We start from the raw sequence: 23,182 nt of genomic DNA, 5'->3' as shown, positions 1-23,182 counted from the left end.
TAAACGGTGCCTTTTAAAATTTCATTTGTTATCCCTTAAAATATTGCCTCTTCTGTTTGCTCTGATCCCATGTTCAGGTTTTAATATAAGATACATGAAATATTATTGCTCTAACTTCTATTTTTTTTAATTCTCATTTGTATCTTCCGTGTCTTTTTTTTTTGTCTGCCTTGAGAAAAATTTCGACTTTTGCTCAATTTACTAATTCTTTGTTCATTTGTGATTATTTTGTTACATAAATAATCTTGTAAATTTTAATTTTGACAGTAGTGTACTTATTTCTAGAAAGTTACCTTGGCTGCGTTTCAAAGGATGTAAGCTGACAAGACTTAGCAGACAAGACTTCTACTTTTCCTTTGTTCTGATTTCTGAGCATCCCTTTCATCAGTTAAAAATTGACTGAAACATTAAAAATATTTTACCAGGTATTTTTCATTAATTATTAGCAATGAGCATCATGCACCAACAGACTATTGCTTAGAAACAAATGCATAGAGAAAGACCCATTTTGAAGTGTAGACACACAGAGATTGTGTAGCATAGGGAAGGGTGAATAAGAGAAATTCTTCTTCAAATCTGCCACCACCCTTGGAAAAATTAACAGTGGGGATGACTTGCTCTGGCGGTGCCCTCAAACAACTACAAAATACACACTCAGCTGAACTCCTGAGCAAAGTAGCTCAACTCCATGCCCAAACATTCTAGCTCAATATGCATGCAAAATTCTAGTTATAACTATAAAGTAAAAATTCCACACTTAGAAATGATCTAGGTGGTGAAACAGTCAGGCACAGTATTTAAAATTATTGTGATTAATGTTTTAAGGATTCAGGGGGAAAAACATGCACAAAATTTAAAAACAGTAGGGGAATTTTAGAAATAGGAAGTACAAGAAATAGGAAAGTACAAGAAGGAGTCAAGCAGGTCAAGTGCAGCAGCAAATGCGTGTAATCCCAGTGACTTGAGAGGCTGAGACACGAGGATCACAAGTTGGAGACCAGCCTTTGCAATTTAGCCAGGACTTAAGCATCTTAGTGAGACCTGTCTCAAGAAACCAAACCAACCAAACAAACAAACAAAGAGTTAAATTGTAATGTTAGAAGAATAGTAACGGCTGACAAGTACCTTTATGGAAGAAGTTGATGAGTAGACATCACACAGCTAAAGAACAAATTAGTTCAGATGTATGAACAGAAATAACCCAACCCCAAACACAGAGAGGAACAAAAGATGCAAACAAAAATGAACAACAACAAACACTGGCAAACCAACTAGCAAAATGAGATTCATTAAGAACTGTCAGAAAGAGTCAAGCAACACATTCATAAGTGGAACCCTAGATAAAGGAAGAATGAGATAGAAAAGAAATTAAACACCTAGGATTAAGACATTTATGAAAAAAAAGGAAATCCAACTATGGATCCAGGAATGTAGAGTATAGATATCAATATACACATGTGTGAGTACACAAATGACATAATTTTCATCCTGCTGCCCACTAGTACAATATCACACAATGAAAATAATGAAAAGAATCACAAAACTCAACTTGAGAATAAAATGCATGTTAGATAAAAATAATAAATAAGTGATACAATTGTGAATATCTCAAAAATGTGAAAGTCTCTGCCAACCCAGAATTCCGTTTATAGTGAAAATATTTTTCACAAAAATATGGACTTCTTTAGAGTAAAAAACAGAGAAAATTCACTTCCAAGACCATCTACACTATGAATTGCAAAGTGTTCCCTGAAGGGCATTGGGAGGAAGGAATAAAATAACAGAAATGAGACTCTGTAGATAAAATTGAAAATCAACAGATGTGTTTAAAATGAGAGGACTATAAAATGGTTTTTCTCATTTTAATCTCTCCTAATGATAACTGAATATTAAAGTAAACATAGTATCCATGTCTTCTGTAGAAATGTATGCAAAGTAAAACAGTAACACCAAAAAATAAAAAGTAACACCAAGTGTATAAAGAGTGAGAAGAAAATATGCGAATACATTGTTGTAGACTTAATATATCACATAAGAAGAAATAAAATCTTCTTTCCTATCTTCACTTTGATTGATTACAAAAATATACTGTAGATCTTAAATAAAAGGACCATAAGAATGATTGAGAAAAATCTAAAAAAAGGAAAAAGATGAATACAATAAATTTTAGACAACTATGTACTGTATATCTTATTATACAGTATATTTTAATCCAATCAAATAAAAATTGCATTGATTCCAAGGACAAAAACAATTCATGCCAGATTGCATGAGAAAATAGATCTTGACTGTTTTCTGTTTACAAGAAAACACATTGTTTGAAAATAAATTTATGAAAAATACATATTACACAATCTTAATAAAAAGAAGGCTGCCTTGGTTATATGAAATCAGAAAAGTAGATTTCTAAACAGGAATATTACCAGGGTAAAAAGTTTATATGCCTACAAAAAAAAATCCAGATCAAGCAAGATTTTCTGCCTAATATCCCTAAATATGTAATCATAAAATAATTCTTATTTTTAACATTTTTTCCAAAAATGAAAAAAAAATATTTCCTAAGGCCATTTTCTGAGGCCAGAATATTACATGCATCAGACACAAAGATATGTCATTTCTTAAAATTTCTTATAGCAATATGGGAAAATCATCATTGTCTCCCTGGATTAAGCAAAAGTATTTGTCAAATATTTGAAAGTTATGAAAATTGAAAAGGATAAAAATAAAGTTACCTCTATTTATAGAACATGATTATCTAAATAGAAAATTTCAAATAATCTATTAAAATGATAATGAATGGAATATATAAGCTTTATATTGTCCTGGAATACAAGCCTATGGAAAATGTGTACAATCCATGGAGTTTCTTTAAACTAGCAATGGACAATTATGAATTCTAAGGAAAAGAAAATGACCATTTACAATAGTATCAAAAATCACATACTTACGCACAATTCTAAACCAAAAAATGGAGGATCTGTATGGTAAAATTACAAAGGAAGCTTTAAAGAAATGAAAGAAAATCTATTCCAGATCCATGGGCATCATCATTTAAAAAAAATAACCAAAGACAAATAAAGAAAAAAAAACCCAAACTGTTACATTTACCTCACACTATGCAGTAAACATTGACTTGAATTTCACTGGGAAATGCTAATAGGTATGAAATGATTCCTAGTTTAAGGTCATCTAGACAGCGCCATTCCCAGGAACACTGGAGTCCATCCCCATGAGTCCTATGCCACTTTCCTTCTTTCCGACATGGCCTGATGTTGGAAAGCTCCAGACTCCATGTCTATCAGTGCAATCTCCTCATTCAAAGAAAACTGGCATTTGTTGGAAAGACACATAATGACCCCTAAAATAAAGAAGGATTTTGCCTCTCTTGTCAGATAAATTTATTTTTGAAAAAAAAAAGTATAAATCAAGCTGAACCTTGCATATTTTTTTTCCAAAACTTACTTCCAGAACAGAATCAGAATATGCATGCCCTATGCCAACTGCCATTGGAATTCCACTTTCAGTTCTCTCAAAAAGTTTCTATGAGGAATAAAGTGTTTGATTTATATTTAGATGTCTATTAATTACTCAAAAGGCAAAAAAGCGCACCTCCTGGGCTGGGGATGTGGCTCAAGCGGTAGCGCGCTCGTCTGGCGTGCGTGCTGCCCGGGTTCGATCCTCAGCACCACATACAAACAATGATGTTGTGTCCGCCAATAACTAAAAAATAAACATTAAAAAATTCTCTCTCTCTCTCCCTCTATCACTCTCTCTTTCCTTTTTTTTCAATTTTATAAGTTTTATGAAAGACCTGTTCCCTGGAAAAGATTCTTCTTTTAATTCATACACTCTCAGAATATTAATTTAAACATTTAACCTGTTTATATTTAACTCCTATAATGTTGACATTTAAAAATTTTTTCCACACTTTCAAAATTGTGTCTAGTATTTTCTACTTTATATTTCTTTGGCCAAATTTTAGACCTACTTACTGATTCTCATATGCATTGTTTGCACATGTTGTCTATTGAGTCTTTAATCAATCTGTATTTCCATATAGTGCATTTCTACTTAGCTTTTCTGTAACACATAGATTATCTGATCACACTGAGAATATTTACATATTCAATTTAACAGACCTAATCTGTTACTGGTGGTAAAATTTCACTGGGATATAATGTTGTTCAATTTAACTTATATCAACTTTTAGTAGTCATAATCTTTATTCTCCTAGTTGCTTTCCTAGTTGGTTCATTCCCCCAACTGAGTGCTCATCACCATTGTTCTGAAGTGTGTAAATAATAAGGGGGCTTTTAAACCTATACCCTGGTGTGGCAGAGGGTGGTACTGAGGGTTCTAGGCAGGAATAGTGCTGTTTTCATAGGCTCCTCCTCCCACATACCAGAAAATTTTGTCTCAAAGAAGCTTCTTTGATTTGTTACAGGGCATGTCTCCAAGACAGTACAAATACTTAATAATCTTTCAAATATTTAGCAAGCCACTGGTTTGTTTGCTTCCAATGAGCTCCATATGGGGTATCTTGTTTCCTGCCATTTCCAGTGTTCAATACTGTCCAGAGTAATAATATACATTCAGTAATATTTGATAAGCAAATAAAGGAATAAGCATATGAATGTGTTAAATGAAAGAATCACTTATTCTTGATGAATACTCTTGAAACAAATGTTGACTCAGAGTTCACAGGTGCCCAATAGATTTCAGTTTTGGTAAATCTTCCTACAATAAGACCTTTTAATTAGCTTTCTTTTGTCATTGTTTTGTAAAATACACATCACACAATGTTGGTGTTGGTCTACTAAGAAATGTATAGGAATGAGAATAGAAGTAATATCATTTCACCATTATCGAAGGAATGAAGTTCGTTAATTGAGTTAGCTGGCATAGAAGTGCTACTTTATTCCAGAAAATATTTAGCTGGCAATAGAAAATTATTATGATGTTAACTTGGTATTAATATACAAATAGCCATACTGCAATGTGACAAATATTAAATAAATCCACCAAATGACATAAAAGGAAGGTGGGAAAAGATGATAGTTCAGAATAAATGTTGATAACATACTGTGCAACTCAGGGAAAAAGTCCCTTTTAAAGAACACATTTATTCTGTCAGGTAGACATGCCCTGCTATTGCATGAACTTTGGGTCGGCATTATATGCACATTTAGTTTCTGACCTTGGACCTCTCTGTAGGAGCTGAGGTTTGATCTAAACTGATCTAAATTAAACTAATTGAGCATCAAAAGTCTGAACAAACATTGTTTTCCTTAAATCTATGTGCTAGTATTGGTTTCCAAACTTAAAATAAGTACCCTATGTTCCTTTTTTAAATAAATGTAATTAGGTTTATTTTAATTCTTTACTTATATAATGGGTATTTGAGCCACAATTCTTTATTTCTTAAGGAACTGAGAATTTTGTTAGCAGATGTGGATAAATGTACCTAAACCAAAATATGCACATCAAAGCCATCTTATTTAAAAAGAAAAATACATTAATTTTAAAATAATTTCTCATGTAATGCCAATCAGTAAAGGCTTTTATAAGAAATGTTGCATTATAAACAATAAGGATTTGTTAGAAGATGGCACTGTAGTCTCAAAAAATTCTGGTGTTGACAGATTCAAGAAAATAATTATTTCAGGGCCCAGCAGAGGTTGAGAAGCAGTTGCAGGGGCAATGTGAGACAATGCTTCCCTGGAGAGAAAGAGACTGATCATGACTGTTTAGTATTTCACAAGTTTTGGGAAAATGCATCTAGTGAATTTGACTAGACTGTGCCTTGTCTACTGTTCAGAATATAATGTGAATTGGGAATTATGCTTGGGAATAAGCTCTTAAGCACATGCTGTAGTGTGGGATAAAGTTCTTACTTGGATGAGTAATGTTCATTCAGCTAGAGCTGATTTTATAGGGATGGAATATAGGCCAGAGGATTTCTGTGACACACATATAACCTTTCTGTAAATGTGCTGCCTTTATTTTTTCTATCAAATGAATGCTGGGGGTTTAAAAGGTATTATTCATAAATAGGATATAGTTACTCAAAGGGGGAAAAAACTAGCACATAACATACTGACCCCTGGGAAATAAAGGACCAAATAATTTCTCCTTTAACTCCAAAGGAAGCCTATATTTTTTATCAGTCACTTTTTCAGAGGAAGAAATCAGTAGCATTTTGCCATCTATCTCTATTTCCATGAGCTTGTCAATTTGATCTGAGTTTTCATCAGAGTGGGATTAGCAGCTGGAAAGAAGAGTTGTTTCATCTAAACATGCACCAAGGGGCAAAGAGGAAAATCTGTTAAAGTTGACATAGGAAAATGTAGTTATTCAAAGAGATGCTTTGAACATTTTTACTGGAAAGGCATCTTTTATAAAAATTATTCTAACGGATGCAGGATTTAAGATTTTATTTCATTCAAAAAACAATCTCAAGCTCTTCGTCCCTACCCTGTCCTTGTTTCCTCCCCTTATATCAAAGGAGTCATTTGGTATTTGTTTTTTAAAGATTGACTAGCTTCACTTAGCATAATCTGCTCTAATGCCATCCATTTCCCTCCAAATTCTATGATTTTGTCATTTTTTAATGCAGAGTAATACTCCATTGTGTATAAATGCCACATTTTTTTTTATTCATTCATCTATTGAAGGACATCTAGGCTGATTCCACAATCTTGCTATCGTGAATTGTGCTGCTATGAACATCGATGTAGCAGTGTCCCTGTAGCATGCTCTTATTAGGTCTTTGGGGAATAGACCGAGAAGGGGAATAGCTGGGTCAAATGGTGGTTCCATTCCCAGCTTTCCAAGAAATCTCCATACTGCTTTCCAAATTGGCTGCACCAATTTGCAGTCCCACCAGCAATGAACAAGAGTGCCCTTTTCCCCGCATCCTCTCCAGCACTTATTGTTGTTTGACTTCCTAATGGCTGCCAATCTTACTGGAGTGAGATGGTATCTTAGGGTGGTTTTGATTTGCATTTCTCTGACTGCTAGCGATGGTGAGCATTTTTTCAAACAGGGTTGAGAGGTGGGAGGGAAAGGAAGTGAGAAGGGAAATCGCATGGTAATGGAAGGCGATCCTCAGGGTTATACAAAATGACATATAAGAGGAAAGGAGGGGTAAGACAAGATAATACAAATGGAAGAAATGATTTACAGTAGAAGGGGTAGAGAGAGAAAAGGGGAGGGGAGGGGAGGGGAGGGGAGGGGAGGGGAGATAGTAGAGAATAGGACAGACAGCAGAATACATCAGACACTAGAAAGGCAATATGTCAATCAATGGAAGGGTAACTGATGTGATACAGCAATCTGTATACGGGGTAAAATTGGGAGTTCATAACCCACTTGAATCAAACTGTGAAATATGATGTATTAAGTACTATGTAATGTTTTGAATGACCAACAATAAAAAAAAAAGGATTAAGTCATCTTGATACATTTTGCTCCTGTCAAGTGAACAAATGAAACATCAGTGTAGCTGTCTGATTCTGGTTCACTGGAGCCACATGGAGTGACAGTTTCCACAAAAGGAAGAGACAGTGTTCCCCGGCATTCCCAAGTAGAGCCTTGACTAACAGGAGTCAGAAATAACCAACCTGATGTGTTTTTATGACCAGAATATGCAAAGAATGAGGTGACGAGTAAGGTACTAGAATCTTTTTTGATTATTAAAAGTACTATTTTTATAAAAAAAAAAAATCTCACACAATAAAAGAATAAAAAGCTGTCTGTATGTGCTGTTAATTGAGGAAGAACTATTAATTAAGGATTTAATATTGGGTTCCAAAGAAAAATGCAATGAGATTTCAAATCTGTCCATGTCAGAATTTAATGTAAAGGAGTAATTATGTATATCAAAAATATATATAATTTTGGGGATAATCAGTGACAATGAAAGAAAATATGTTTGATGATTCCTATGTCTGACCCACAAATAAAAATTATTTTAAAGAAATAGCTGACAAAAATATAACAGTAATAGTTACTGAGTTAGCTAATGATAGTACATACATATTTATAGCATATTCATTTCTGGATTCTCCTATATATTTAAAATATTTTATCATTTTCTTTTAACACAAAAAAAGATATTATTACAAAAACAGTTGTTAAAGATAGCTATGTATGTATTTCCTTTTGTGTGGTTATAGGTGGATTATGGATTATTTTCCATTAGCTTAGATTCCCAATTTAAAAGTTTAGTAAAATGTCACACTATCATTAATGAAGAAGCAAACTTCTCCAGTTGAGTGAAATCAAGAAATTGGCTATGCAAAAAGGTAATCAGACTTTAAAAAATCAGTTGCACTGGTGCTTAGAGAGCTGTTCATGTTTATAGATTGAAAATCTTTGGACAAATGGGAGAAAATTTAATGGATTATAATTATATCAAGTACAATTCATAATATTATTTGTATTTGATTATACAAATTTCATATTTAAAAAATTATGTTCTTATAAATGAAGCTTTAAATACAATTCTGGCTTTAACATAATGATAATAAATACATGAAACAGTATTATTCTTGAAAAATATAACTAGAATTATAAAGCAATAAAGATAAAATAGTATTATTAAAAATACTCATATATCTATCCTCTATTTTTTTATCCTTAAAATAAATGCTTTAACAACAAAGTAGAGCCTGGTAAAGGTTAACATTTACCTCCTAGAGTCCACTTAAAATTTCCGTCTTTTCTGATAAAAAGGTAAGGTGATTCATTTCTACACCAGCAAGTGCTGTCTCCATGGATGCGTTCAACTGTTATTCATGAAAAGAAACTCTTAATAAATCAGGAAGGGAGGACAAATTCCTCAACCTGATAGAGGTCATAGGCTAATAAATCAGTAATTGCAATAACAAAAATGCCTAAAGCTGAAGTCACACTTCATGACAAAAGATTGCACCACTACCCTTAAGACAGGGAATGAGTCCATGTGTCCACACTCATGCTTTTTATTACGCTCACCTCATGGGCCTTAGGAGGTGCAGTAACACAAGAGGAAAAGCAGCAACAAGTGCATCTAGATGGCAGGTTAAATGGAGTTCATCAACAGACAGATATGACTGCAGAGAATCTACCAGACTCCACCAAAAGACAAATGTCATAAAATATCTGAATTCAAAGTTAGTATACAAAAATGCAAAATGATCTGTATAATATTATTAAACAATTGTAAACAAATTAAAAATCATCATTTCAATAACTGAGATCTAAAACTGAAATAAATTTAACACAATATATACATATATATGGTATACTTACCACATTTCAGTTTACATATTACTCATCAAAATATTTAAAAGACATAAAGCAATAAATGAATTGAGATAAAATGTTTCAAGTTGTTCCTCTGCAAATTTATCTAAGCTTTAAACAACATGTTTAAGAAATATAAAATAAACTAAATTTAATTAAATATTTGAATTATATGTATGTATTAACATTATAACGATTATCCTAAAAGCAGATTCATGGGTGATTTGTACATTTGCCTTAGGACTGTGGACTTTAAGATAATAATGACTATTATATTTAAGAAAATGAAGGAAAGTTTTGACAAAGTAAATGAAAAGAATAATTTCAATAAGCAATTAGAATTTATAATGAAAAATGTAGACAACTGATAAATAATATTGAAAATAGAGAGTGCATTGGACATAGCAAAAATTGGTATTTATATCATTAAGGATAAGTGAATAGGATATTCTCAAGCACACAAGACAAGGAATGAACACAAAAGTAGTAAGTAGTATGTAAATGTTTCATGAGGGATAATTTTGTATGATTAGTGTCTTAAAAGAAAATACATAGTGAGTCAAGACTCATTTTAGAACACATTGTGTAATTTCCAAAACTGATCAATACCTCTACCCAATTTGAGAGGTTTAGCGGGCCTCAAAGGGTTGAATATCAATAATATAATGTCTAGATACATTACCCAAAGAAAAATATCATACATATATTTTCAATGATGAAATTGATGGATGATTTGAGGAGAATGATGAAAGTTTGGAAATGCAAAACAATATAAAACACTTTGGCAATCATAAATAAAACTGAGTCACCAAAAATAGTGCCAGGTTGGGTCAGGAGAAAGAATCAAAATCATGAGGTCTACTTTTGGGGAACTGATGAAATTACTAACTTAAGGCAGGTGTGATATGTAAGGGATCTGTATTAAAGCTTTATATATGTGCTATACAGTGCGGCAGCCATTAGTCACATGTGGCTGTCAAAACAAATGAAACAATCACACTAAATGGACAATTTTTCAATTTATATTCCATGTACATATGATATGTCAAAATACATTCCACTGTCATGTATAACTAAATACAAATAAAAATACAATTTTTCAGTATGAGTAGGCATTTTAACTGGTTGATATCCACATGTGGTGACACTGTATTGTACAACTTGGGTGTGAAAATATTAATTGTCATATCAAGTTTTTTGGAGAGGGCTAATGTATGATAACATCCCAAAATAACTATGCAGTGTGTATCGAATAATTTAACATAGAAATAAATGCAGGGTTTTTTTTTTCTCAAGGGTAAATAAAAAATTTACAGATAGCAAATGCTTCTTAGACATAAAGCCATGACATATTGTGAAGGGGTAAAAATGTGGAGTAGGCTCTCAGACCTTGGTGCAATTAAACTAAAAGCCATATATAATCCAACAGTTTATCATTAACCTGCAAACAGGCAGGAATCATAAAAGATAATTCAGTTGAAATATATTTGATTTAAAACAGTAAAGAACATTTGATGCACTAAAGTGTGTTGGATACATGCAGATCAATTCTTAGGAAGTTTACAACTTTCAAATCAGATGTGCTTCAAATTTAGGAGGCACAAGAGTGACAAATACATACAATAGACAATTAAAAATTTTAAAAGGAAAATATAGGGAGCAAAATCAGTCATATATAATAGAAAATATAAACTAACTCAACCCAATGATAAGGTGCTTTCTTGTCAAAATTATAACTCACAAATCTCATATTTTCACAAATGGATGGATGCAATCCACTCAATTCCCTAAAGGGTTATATAACATAGAGAACTTCTGTGTACACAGAACAGAAGAGCACCAGAAGATATTGGTAATTTTCTAAGGCAAATGGCAAAGCTGCTAATTCAACCTTCTGCTTGACAATATTAGGGAAAATGTCAGCTATAATAAGTGAACGATGTAATTTCGCAGAGGAACCCACTATAGTTCTCTTGCTCAATTCCAAAATATAAGCACAGGAAATATTTACAGAACAAATGAGAAAACTCATATTTCTCTATGCTACCAAGATTCAACATTTTGCTTTTTTTTATTTAAGCGTTTTATTCTATGCTTCTAAGCACAAGTTTCAAAAGAAAATTCCAATCTACTTCAACTGGGTTCAGAGAGAGATTGGGGAATTACTTTCTAATGCCACTTATTGAGGAATGTTGCCCTGATTAAAGTCCAAGTGGAAACTACCTTGGGGCTCTTTGGCTGCCCTCATTGTAAAGCATACCAAGTTAATTGCTTTCTTTATATTATTAGCCCACTTACCAGAATAAAATGTAAGTTAATGGTCTATAAAACTTTGAAACTCTGGCTTTGTACAGAAACATAAAAATTTGTACTCCTTTTTTGGAGTCATTGGTGGTTTACACATTGACTGAAAAAGATTTGTCTGTGTCTGGGAGGACACTGGTATTTCTGAAGGTTTTTACTCTCTTAGTCATTGTATGGGCAGTAGGATTTATTGTCACATCCTGAGCAACAGTTTATTCAGGGCTACACAATCCAGTCAAGAAAGGGACCACGAAAAAGACAAACAGACACAAAAGTGGGAAAATGCTAGGTCTCCGTGGTTGACTACAACCCTGGTTGGGAGGTAGTAGCACACAACAAGCTCAGCATATTTGTTATATATGTATAAACATCAAAATAAATTATTGTGAGAAAGTTTCTTCAAAGTAAGCAAAACCAAGGTCATGAGTGTAAGCAGCCCAATTATACCCATAACTTTCTACCCTCCAGCAGCTGGTGTCTAAGGTCAAGAACTGAATAGCTCTGTGGTTGCACATACCCTTCTATTGAACAGGTTGTCACTATAGCCATTGGGCACTCTCAAATCCATGCCTTCACACCAAGAGTTCCCAAGTAGCGGTTCCTGACAGAATTTTCCATCTGTATATTTTAGAGGCGATTTCCAACTGACCCAATTAATTTGACAGGTCTGACACAAGTACTGAAAAGATTTTCCTGAGAGTATTTCTGAGCAGTTCAAACTAAAGAGACATGGTTCATGTTACTGAAAAAAGATCCTTTAAATACAAGGCTTCTGTGAGTGCATTCTGGTGGAATATGATTGGTCCTTATAAACATGGGAGATGAGGAAATCCTTGCCTGTTGATCTCTGACTTAGGTACACAAAATTGGGTAGACTTATCATGCCAAATTTCTTAAGATCTTCACTTACTCATCCCTTCAATCAAAAAGGACTAAAGAACTCAGAACTAAGTAGGAAAATTTAAATTAGTGTTTGTTGCATCTCTCTCTCTCTCTCTTTCTCTCTCTCTCATTCATTGCCTATTTGGGGCAATCATTCATTGCCTATTTGGGGCAATTTTCTGAGTTTGGTTTGGTGTTTCATTTTGTTGGTATATTTCATATATTATAAAGTCTATAAGATTCATTAAATCTGATGAATCATTAGATGACCTGATACATATAAATTAATTCTTCACTTGATGAACACCATATGAAAGAGTAGGTTCCATAGGTTCATATTTTCAATTATTTCAATAAATACATCTTTTTTCCTAAACATTCTGATTGCAACTGGTTACTAAATCTGCTTAAAATATGCTAAATGATCATTCTTTCACTGTTGGACAAGGTAAAATTTACTACTAGTAATGTCTCTAAATATATGCAATTATAAATTTTGTAAATAGTGCATCTTTCAATATATAAAAGAATATTAATGATGATGTAGCAAAGAATTCTTAAGTATCTACTCAATTTTCCAAGTATAAATGTTTTCAGAGAAATACATTGTATATTTCAGCTGGGGTTATTTTCCTCTTTTGAGACAAGCTAGAGAAAGATTTTTGATCTTTTCAAAAAATCTTCAGTTGTCACAAAATGAGACAAAATGAGTAGTGAAGGCAATAACTTAGATTCTCCTAGCAAAAAAACTTAATGATTATCCCCACATTAAAGGAGATGGAAGATTTCTATAAAAGCTCTTCTTTTTTGGCAAACAAATTATAAATTAAAACTATTAAATAAACAAATTTTTTGTTTCAGATAATGCATACTTTGGGGATTCCTCCCAGGGTTCTGTGAGAACTTCACATCATATCTTTGCAAAGAGTCTGCTATCTGGTCAGCATCATCCTTTGTTCCACCAAGGGCCTTGATATAATTTCTGAAATGTTCTTATTGAAGTTTTTTAACCTTACGTTTAGAATATCTGACATTCATAATAGCAAAGCTTGTTGTCTTGTTTAATTCTGAATCCCTGGACCCAGAAGCTCTGTAATCAGGAAATATGTATTGCTCACAATGAAAGTCTTCCTTAAACTTAACTTTAAAATGGATTTCTAGAACATGAATGTGATTTTGTTCTTTATGCATATCATATTTTAATCTAAATTTCCCTTCTTTATTTGGCACACATAACATATTTGTGCTAAAACTCTTGTTTTGTAATCACATAACATTATCTCTCATAACTTTTTTCCCAAAGATTAAGCTTATTTATTTATCTGTTATTTTATCCAGCTGGTCAGGGACTTTGAATGAATTAGTATTTCTTTCTCTTCAAAATCTAATGGTAGGGAGAGGAGGAGGAAGATGGCGGGAGGGCGGCTCTGAGGAGACCTCGGCGGCGGCGGAGGAGGAGAGAAGCGCAGAGCCGCGCCGCGCCGGGGCCCATGTGGGGAGGAGTCGGAGTTGCTGTTGCCGCCGCCGCCGCCGCCTGTAGCTGCTGGACTCGGGTGGGAGTGAGGGGGAAACGGCAGAATGAAGTTCGCCGAGCACCTCTCCGCGCACATCACTCCCGAGTGGAGGAAGCAGTACATCCAGTATGAGGCTTTCAAGGAAATGCTGTATTCAGCTCAGGACCAGGCACCTTCAGTGGAAGTTACAGATGAGGACACAGTAAAGAGGTATTTTGCCAAGTTTGAAGAAAAATTTTTCCAAACCTGTGAAAAAGAACTTGCCAAAATCAACACATTTTATTCAGAGAAACTCGCAGAGGCTCAGCGTAGATTTGCTACACTTCAGAATGAGCTTCAGTCATCACTGGATGCCCAGAAAGAAAGTACTGGTGTTACTACACTGCGACAACGCAGAAAGCCAGTCTTCCACCTGTCCCATGAAGAGCGTGTCCAACATAGGAATATTAAAGACCTTAAACTGGCCTTCAGCGAGTTCTACCTCAGTCTTATCCTGCTGCAGAACTATCAGAATTTGAATTTTACAGGGTTTAGAAAAATCCTTAAAAAGCATGACAAGATCCTGGAAACTTCTCGTGGAGCAGATTGGCGAGTGGCTCATGTAGAAGTGGCTCCATTTTATACATGCAAAAAAATCAACCAGCTCATCTCTGAAACTGAGGCTGTAGTGACCAATGAACTTGAAGATGGTGACAGACAAAAGGCTATGAAGCGTTTACGTGTCCCCCCTTTGGGAGCTGCTCAGCCTGCACCAGCATGGACTACTTTTAGAGTTGGCCTATTTTGTGGAATATTCATTGTGCTGAATATTACCCTTGTGTTTGCAGCTATTTTTAAACTTGAAACAAATCAAAGTATATGGCCCTTGGTAAGAATCTATCGGGGTGGCTTTCTTCTGATCGAATTCCTTTTTCTACTGGGCATCAACACGTATGGTTGGAGACAGGCTGGAGTAAATCATGTGCTCATCTTTGAACTTAATCCAAGAAACAATTTGTCTCATCAGCATCTCTTTGAGATTGCTGGATTCCTGGGGATATTGTGGTGCCTGAGCCTTCTGGCATGCTTCTTTTCTCCAATTCGTGTCATCCCCACATATGTGTATCCACTTGCCCTTTATGGATTTATGGTTTTCTTTCTTATCAACCCCACTAAAACTTTCTATTATAAGTCCCGATTTTGGCTGCTTAAACTGCTGGTAAGTCCAGAAACTTGGTAGTATTTTTAGAATAGTATATTGGTTATTGGATTCTTCTAAGATAAAACTAAGGCTGTGTGGTTGTACAACTCCAGAGGCACTATTCACATTGTGTCTGTGTGAGTGGCACCTCAGCTTCAGAAGCAAAGAATGTATGTAGCAGAGACTCCTCAAAGGTGTGTAGTAAGGTAGCCCTTGGAAAAAGGGCTCACGCATTTTTCCCCTCTTCCTATAATGAAGTGGAAAGTGGTCAGATATTGAAATGATTTTGCAAATTATAGTGATTTATGAATTCATTATACAGATTATTTAACCAGCTGTGATAACATGTAGGACTTTGTCAGTTTCTTTTTTTTAAAAAAAATTGTTAAAACTATTGTGACTTTCTTGTTATTGATGTAAGTAGTCAGTACTTTATTTTAGGAAAGATTGGTTTTCTAAAACTGGTAGATTTCTTATCAGATCACCACATTCAGTTTGAGAAACAAACTTTGATTGTTGTTTGTAATAAATATAATTTCTTCCACTTTACCTGTTTCTTAATGGTCTCCAAAATCATTTATTCTCAATAATAGGATATAAAGTTGTCCACAAAAATGATAGCTGTATGTTTTGTGGTAGCACAAAGGTAGCTCTGGGAGAGTTGTTCTGCTTACTCCTAAGTTAGGCCAGCTCTGTTTAAAAATCAGTTAAGAATGCTGTCATATAATTACTTCTTTTTAAATTTTTAAAAAATGAACACAATACCATTATTTTATTTATCTCTTTTTATGTGTTGCTGAGGATTGAATCCAGTGCCTCATGCGTGCTAGGCAAGCACTCTGCCACTGAGCCACAACCCCAGCCCATATAATTACTTCTTAGATTGTAAACTGTAACCAGCAAGAGTGAGAATTAGTGATTAAAATGACAAGTCCCCATATAAACTTTAGAATTGCCATAATTATCTTCTCTCTTTAACCACACAAGTATAACTCCCTGAAAAATGTAGGGGTTTTTTGGATTTTGTTTTGTTTGCCTTTTTTATGTCCCTCTGGGTTAGCAGAGGAGTTGGTGGTGGTGTTTTTTATTGTTGTTGTTGTTGTTTGTTTTCTCCTTAACAGTCTATGATTTAAAAAAAAAAAAAAAGCCAAGCATGTTAAGTACACACCTGAAATCCCACTGATTAAGGAGGCTGAGGCAGGAGGATCGAAAGTTCAAAGCCAGCCTCAGCAATTTAGCAAGTGAAACCCTGTCTCAAAATAAAAAAACAAAAAAAGGTTAGGGATGTGGCCTGGCAGTTAAGCACCCCTGGGCCCAATCCCTGTTACAGACAAGTAAATGTTTATAGCAAAGCAATGGACCTCAGATCCTTGGCTTTTATTTTCCAAAGCTGACTGAATTCTATTATGTTTCTTAGAGGAATTTATTCACCTTTCATCAAGATTTTTATTACAAATTGGGATTTTCTCCCATTTCATTGGAGAGTGGGGCATAAACCTTAAGTGTAATAGTACCACTAGACCCACCTTTGACTTCTGCTTGTGGAAATTAATTGTACAAAAGCATTTTGATCAGTCATGAGAAAATCATTCTCTTTAATACATTTTGTCAGTGGTTTTGTTTGTTTTTGCAGATAGAAGACAAATTTGAGCCTTTATTTTATCTCTTGAGGTTTATAGTACAAAAAAATAAGTCATTGCCAGTTTAATATTAGATTACCTTTCTTCTTTCAGATGATCTGTCATTTTATTATTAGAGTTGGAATTTTTCAGCTGTTATTTCCACAAAAGATGTAGTATTATTCTAGTTCCAGAGAAATATCTTTTATATTATAAACACTATTGTTTCTTGCCTCGATGTGAAATCTCTGGAAATTATTTTAAAATGAGATTTCAGTAGACTCAGAAAACTCAGGTGTTTCTATAATTACATCATTGTAACAACAGATAATAATATAGTTGTGTACATTGTGTGTGAAGTGAACATTCCCCCTTGCGTTCTTCTTTGTTTAAATAGCAAGCTGAGATTTATGCATGACCAGTTACTCTTATTAGAGAAGGGTTTCCCATTGAGTAGACATTTGTTTATGTATCTGCTGTATGTTTGTTGATAAATGAGGACTTGTTTATGAAACAGGTTGGCAATGATGATATAAGAAGAAATGATAGAATAATAAAATGCTCCTTCAAAAAACAGTGAGATACAGAAAGCAACATTGTGGTTTGTTATTATTATTGTTATTAATGTTATTACGTATAAGTCATTTAATATCAATTGACCTGTTGACTTATTTTAATTCAAATCTCACTGAGAAATCCAGGTTTATTTTTAGTAAATTAACAAGAATGTTTTCACTTTAGTTATGTTGTAAAGCCTCATCCTAAAATAAACTATATTTCATTAAAAAAATCTAATGGTATGTACTTTTTAAAAAAAGATGATTAATAATCATTTTAAAATAAATAAATTATGAATTACAGCATGAACTATTTGGCAAGATGTATTTTCTTATATTTCAAACCCCAAACAGCTTTTGATTATATTTTTAAACATAATTATGTAAAAACCCCTTTAAGCGCTTGATCTTAATTTTCAAAAAACAAATTTAATAAAAAATAATTTGGGAGTCATCACTATAGATACACAGTCAACCCAGCTGCTATATTTATGTATACACACACACACAACATATGTATGTATATATACATATATACCTCCATATACACACATCTCAAGTGCTATCTAAAATGCATAAAATAGACATTATATACATAAATATATATAAATATATGTATACATATATGTATATAAAACATATATCTGTATTAACAAATATAGGTATATGGATGAACAAGTAGCTCTTCATTAGTGTTTGCCTAACATTTTTTCCCATGCCCAATTTTAGCCAATATAAAAATGTCAAGGTGTCATGTTGTGGCTCAGTAGTAAAGCACTTCCCTAGCACCCTAGCATATGTGAAGCATTGGGTTCAATTCTCAGCACTGCATATAAATAAATAAAATAAAGGTTTATTGGAAACTAATAAATATTAAAAGAGAAAATATTTTTCAAAATAATGTCAAGGTCAACAAAAATATTCAGGTATGTCCATTATGCAAAATGAACATAAGGATGATTCTCTAGGTGAAGAATTCTTTTTTTTTTTTTTTTTGATGCTAGAGATCAAATCCAGGGCCTTGTGCATGTGAGGCAAGCACTCAACCAACTGAGCTATATCCCTATAGCCCCTAGATGGAGAATTCTTAATATATTATGATTATCACTAAACAAAGGGGAAACTATTCACTTGTGATTCTATTTTTATTTCATGGTAACCAAAAAAGTGAGTTTTTTAAAAATATTTTTTAGTTGTCAATGGACCTTTATTTTATTTATGTGTAGTGCTGAGAATTGAACCCAGTGCCTCATACATGCTAGGCAAGCACTTAACTACTGAGCCACAACCCTAGCCCAAGGAGTGAGATTTTTTAAAATTAAAATTTTAGTGGACTATTAATTCAAAGAAAATACACATTTTTATTTAATTAAATAATCACCTTCACTTTCTACCACTAGTAGAAAGAAGAATCACTATTTTTATAGAAAGCAATGGTCTCTGAGCTAAGCTTCAACCCCAAATCAATATGGTAATGGAGTTGAACTATATACGATCTTGCTTTTGCCGAAGTTATTAAGACAATCATTTATTTTTATCTTTTGTTCTGTTAATGGGATATGTTACATTGTTTGATTTTCATATATTGAAAATGTAGTTAAATATAGCAATAGCTAGCATCACCTTGGACAGGCTTCAATCTCACTTATAAGTTACCATGAGATCCAACTATGGAACTTCTTTCTATTTAAGAAAACAAGATTCCTCAATATTTTTAATGAATATTGTTTAATTGTTTGATGAATATTGTTTAATATTGTTTAACTTGTTTGATTCTTATTAGCATCTCAGATAAATTCCAAGATGCTGTGGATTTTTACATAGCTGTATGAGAATGCTCTCGGCTCATCATTCTTCTAGCATATATATCTAATATCTTTGATGCTAAAGGAAACAGTGACTCTATCTCTACCTGCACAGACTGTCACAGAAATTTAAACAGCCCCCTAGGCAGCCCTCCTTTTCTTCTTTAATAATGACTTCACAGGTGTATGTTTACATCTAGGTCTCCATCCCACAAGTCAGTTTGATCTCCAGGTTTCCACTCCAGTTGTAAATTACTCTTTCTGCCAACTGCTGTTAGCATAAGATGGTGACTAGAAATTGTCCTCACTCTCTCATCCACTAAGCATTAGGTGCAGAAATCATACATTTTCCTGGCCTTATTGTAACAGGATGAACTGCATGCCTTGCTAGGGATGTTTCAATTACATTTCCTTTGTGACTTATCAGAAAAATGAAATTCACTTATCTTTCATGATGCATCTATAGAGATTTGAAACCTGTTCATGAAATATTCTGAACAGTTACACATAATAAACTATCAGAATGCTATAATGTGTCTGCTCACAGACCTTCCTCTCAGGAATATTTCATTTGTAAAAGCAAAGTCTTATTCTTCTGCAAGGTATAAAAATGTCCCCGTACATATCTTTGAATAATAAAGTTTGTCAAATAATGTTTATGACACAGAAACTGCAGAAAAATAAGTTACTTGACACTTCTTTGTGGCTCCCTATATAAACAATATGATAAAAAGCAGTGACTTTTCTAACATACAAAAGATAACTTTACAAATTAGAGAAAACGATGAGTGTAATGGCTCGGTTCTGTTGTTTGCTGTATCAGCTATCTAATGCTTTCATTGCAGACCTGTGTAAAGAAATGACAGGAAAGGTAACTAATCTGAATGAGAGCTGTTGGAGATTAACAGTTTATTTATATATAAATTGTCCTTTGTTTATTCTTCAATTTGAACTGGATCTTAATTGTTTTCAGATTCCTACTTCTTGTTCTTTTTCTGGATTCTTCAGGTGGAAGTTGGGGGCAATTATATGAGACATTTCTTCTTTGATAAAATCAATTTTGACTTATTCTGCTTTTATTCTCACAGTTTAAAATAATTGTGAATTTTTTTTCCTTAAGTAATCACAAATAAATTTTAAACATTGACTCAGGTGGTTAGCTTCTTATTCTCTTTATTCTTTTGTGCAGCTCTTGTTTCTTTTCTGCTTTTTTTTTTCCAGCCACGTTTAAAGGACTTGCTTGAAAGATTTGTTGCAACGTTACCTTTAGGATAGGTCAGATGGTAGCCAATTCATTCAGAATTTATATGTCTGGAAATATCTTTATATTGCTATAATTTTTCCAATGATATTTGGTTAGCTATTAACCCAGAATGAGCCAACCTACCTACCTACCTTACTTTGATTTCTTCTTCTTTCTTTCTTTCCTTCTCTTTCTCTCCTCCTCTCTCCCTCCCACCCACCTGTTCTCCCTATTTCTTTTTTTTTAAGTGTGTTTATGTATTTAATATTAAAGTTCTTCCTCAGATGGGAAACCGTTGCCATCTTTGTTTGAATCTCTTCGTGGAGTATTCTTCCTCTCTCTCCCCTCCAGGCCAGCTCCTTTTAGGATGGTCTCTTTATTTCTGGTTTTGAAAAATTTGAATATGGCATACCTGGATGCAGTTTTTATTTATTTCTTATTCTTGAGGCTTATTGAACATTTGAATCTGAGAGTTTATGATTCACATCAAATTTGGATAATTTATGGCCATTATTTCTTTAAAAAGCTGCTCCATCACCTCCATTCTGGAACCTCCATTCCACCAAATTCCAGTCATTACTGAGAAGTAACTTAAGTTTTTTCAGTTATTTTTTAAGGACATTTTAGGAAGTTTTGAAACATTGTTCATTCCAGGAGTGAAAATAAGGGGAGATAATTATGCAGGTGACAATAATGAATCTAGCAGGAATATGGCATAATAGAAGTTGCTTTCTTCTCCTAAAGCATACGGCATAATACTAGATTTACTAGGACATCTTCTAATATATTTCATTTTGAACTCAAATATTCATTTCAAGACACAGAATACAGTTTCTATAAGTTATCAACAATGTGTTCACCACTGAAACATAAATTCCATTTTAAAAGACATTTAAAAGTATTTTATCCACTAATTTATCACTGTGTGAAAATTACCTTGCTAGTCGTCAACTGTTTCACCTTGTTTATTTCTTTATATCTAATTATATTTATCTAATATTATGCTAATGATACAAACATTATTTTTTTAAAAAATATGCAGCTGAAGATACTTTGTGGAGAAATAAAAAAATACATCAATATGCCTAAATTTTTAAAAAATTATTTATCTTCAATCGAAATAAATATAATACTGAAACAATAGTAAATTCAATTGTTCGAGTACTGGTGACTATTGATTTTTCTGAGTCTTGAATTTTCTCATTGTCACAGATGTCCTCAAATCTTTCCTATTTCTAGGTGTTTTCAACCCTTCTTTTAGCACTTAGTTCTTTTGTAGGATCTCTTGATCCTTGTTAATGTTTCCAATATTTTCTTTCAAGTGTACAGCCCTCTAAGGACATTTAATATCTTCATGATTAGTTCTTCGATTCTCTTTCAGCTCCGTTGGGTCTGCTTTATCTGATTATCGCCTGTCTTCCATGGAGGCTTTTTCCTAGGTCTCATTTCTCTTTTCTTACAATGCATGCTCACTGACAGACACCAGGTACAAAGGCAGCCCTTTAAACATTAATGGTTGGCTCTGTACCTGGAGGCTGACAATACCTTGTCTTGGATTCTGGCAGTATTCTGTTTATCCCCTGGAAACAGGCTCAATTGCCCTTTTGGAAATAGTTGTTTTCTTCTTGGGGCTCTCCTCAATAATCCCTTATTCTTTCTCCCCATTCAGTGTGAAGTGGAGGGGAACAGATGTGAGGCAGTTAAGAAAAGAAATTCTCAGGAAAGAGAAATTCAGTTACATTTTCTTCATGTCCTCCAACCTCTGAGTGTATTTTTTTTCCTAACTAGAAATTAAGTATCTTAATCTGGCCAAAGAAAAGTCTTGCAAGGTCAGTTTATCTCTATGATTCAGTCTTCAGATTGGACTGACTTGACTTCCAAAAGCTGGGAGTCTCTCACAGGTTTAGGTTTGGTTTTCAAAATATCAAGTTCCTTCTTACAAATGTTGCATCCTAAATAATTTAACTACGGAAAGGAAGAAATACTGTCAAGACTATTACTTCAAATGAGCATTACTTTAAAGGGCTCAATTTATGTAAGCCTTGTGATCAGTGCTCTCCATTCTGCAGAAATGGTTATGCCGCTGCTTTATCTGGAAAGGAATAAACAAGGGTAATAATGAAACAGATTAAAAACCATCTTTACAAAATCCTGCCATCTTAACACTCAGATCAAAAGTTGATCAGAAAACATATGTCCTTTAATAGAAGCACAATTAATAGCTTAGTCTACTTCTCTTTTGCAAAAGCACATGTGATTCGGGACATTTATTTTACCAAGTGTACATAATAATCAACTTAGTATTGAATTACCTTTTGTTTCAAGGGATTGACTTTTAATATCTGATTGCTACAGAAATTATTACTACAACTAAATCTTTACACCTAAATTATATTAAGTAGACAAAAATTATTTATGAAGCACAAACCTAGAATACAACTAAGCCCCAATATATATTTTACAAAATAATCAACTTCGTCCTTACTAAACTACAAAATATTTCAGGTATATTTTCCTCTATAAATAAATGATACTGATTGCATTTTCTTGCCACTAGTCGTTACCAAGAACAGATGATGACGAGTATAGTTTTAATACAAAAAGTAAAAATAAAGCCTATGGCATGTGCAAAACTAAATATAGTACTGCTTTCCCTTCAGTTATTTGTTGAGTTGTATAACAGGAATATCCAAATGGAAATGCACACACATGAAATATTGAAGCCAAATATCATGAAATTCATGTATTTCCTTTCGTGTAATAAATCTGTAGCTTATGGATATAGAAACT

The 23,182-nt window shown here is 33.4% G+C and overlaps 1 pseudogene; it reads left to right on the top strand.

The window, feature by feature from the left end:
• The first annotated feature begins 13,999 nt into the window (after positions 1-13,999).
• Positions 14,000-15,207, top strand: LOC144251378 (solute carrier family 53 member 1 pseudogene; annotated as a pseudogene).
• The last annotated feature ends 7,975 nt before the right edge of the window (positions 15,208-23,182 follow it).

This window comes from Urocitellus parryii, assembly GCF_045843805.1.
Source record: "Urocitellus parryii isolate mUroPar1 chromosome 13 unlocalized genomic scaffold, mUroPar1.hap1 SUPER_13_unloc_14, whole genome shotgun sequence".
NCBI classification, from domain to species: Eukaryota; Metazoa; Chordata; class Mammalia; order Rodentia; family Sciuridae; genus Urocitellus; species Urocitellus parryii.
The sequence above is the reverse complement of the archived record's forward strand: the minus strand, read 5'-3'. Positions and strand labels throughout refer to the sequence as shown.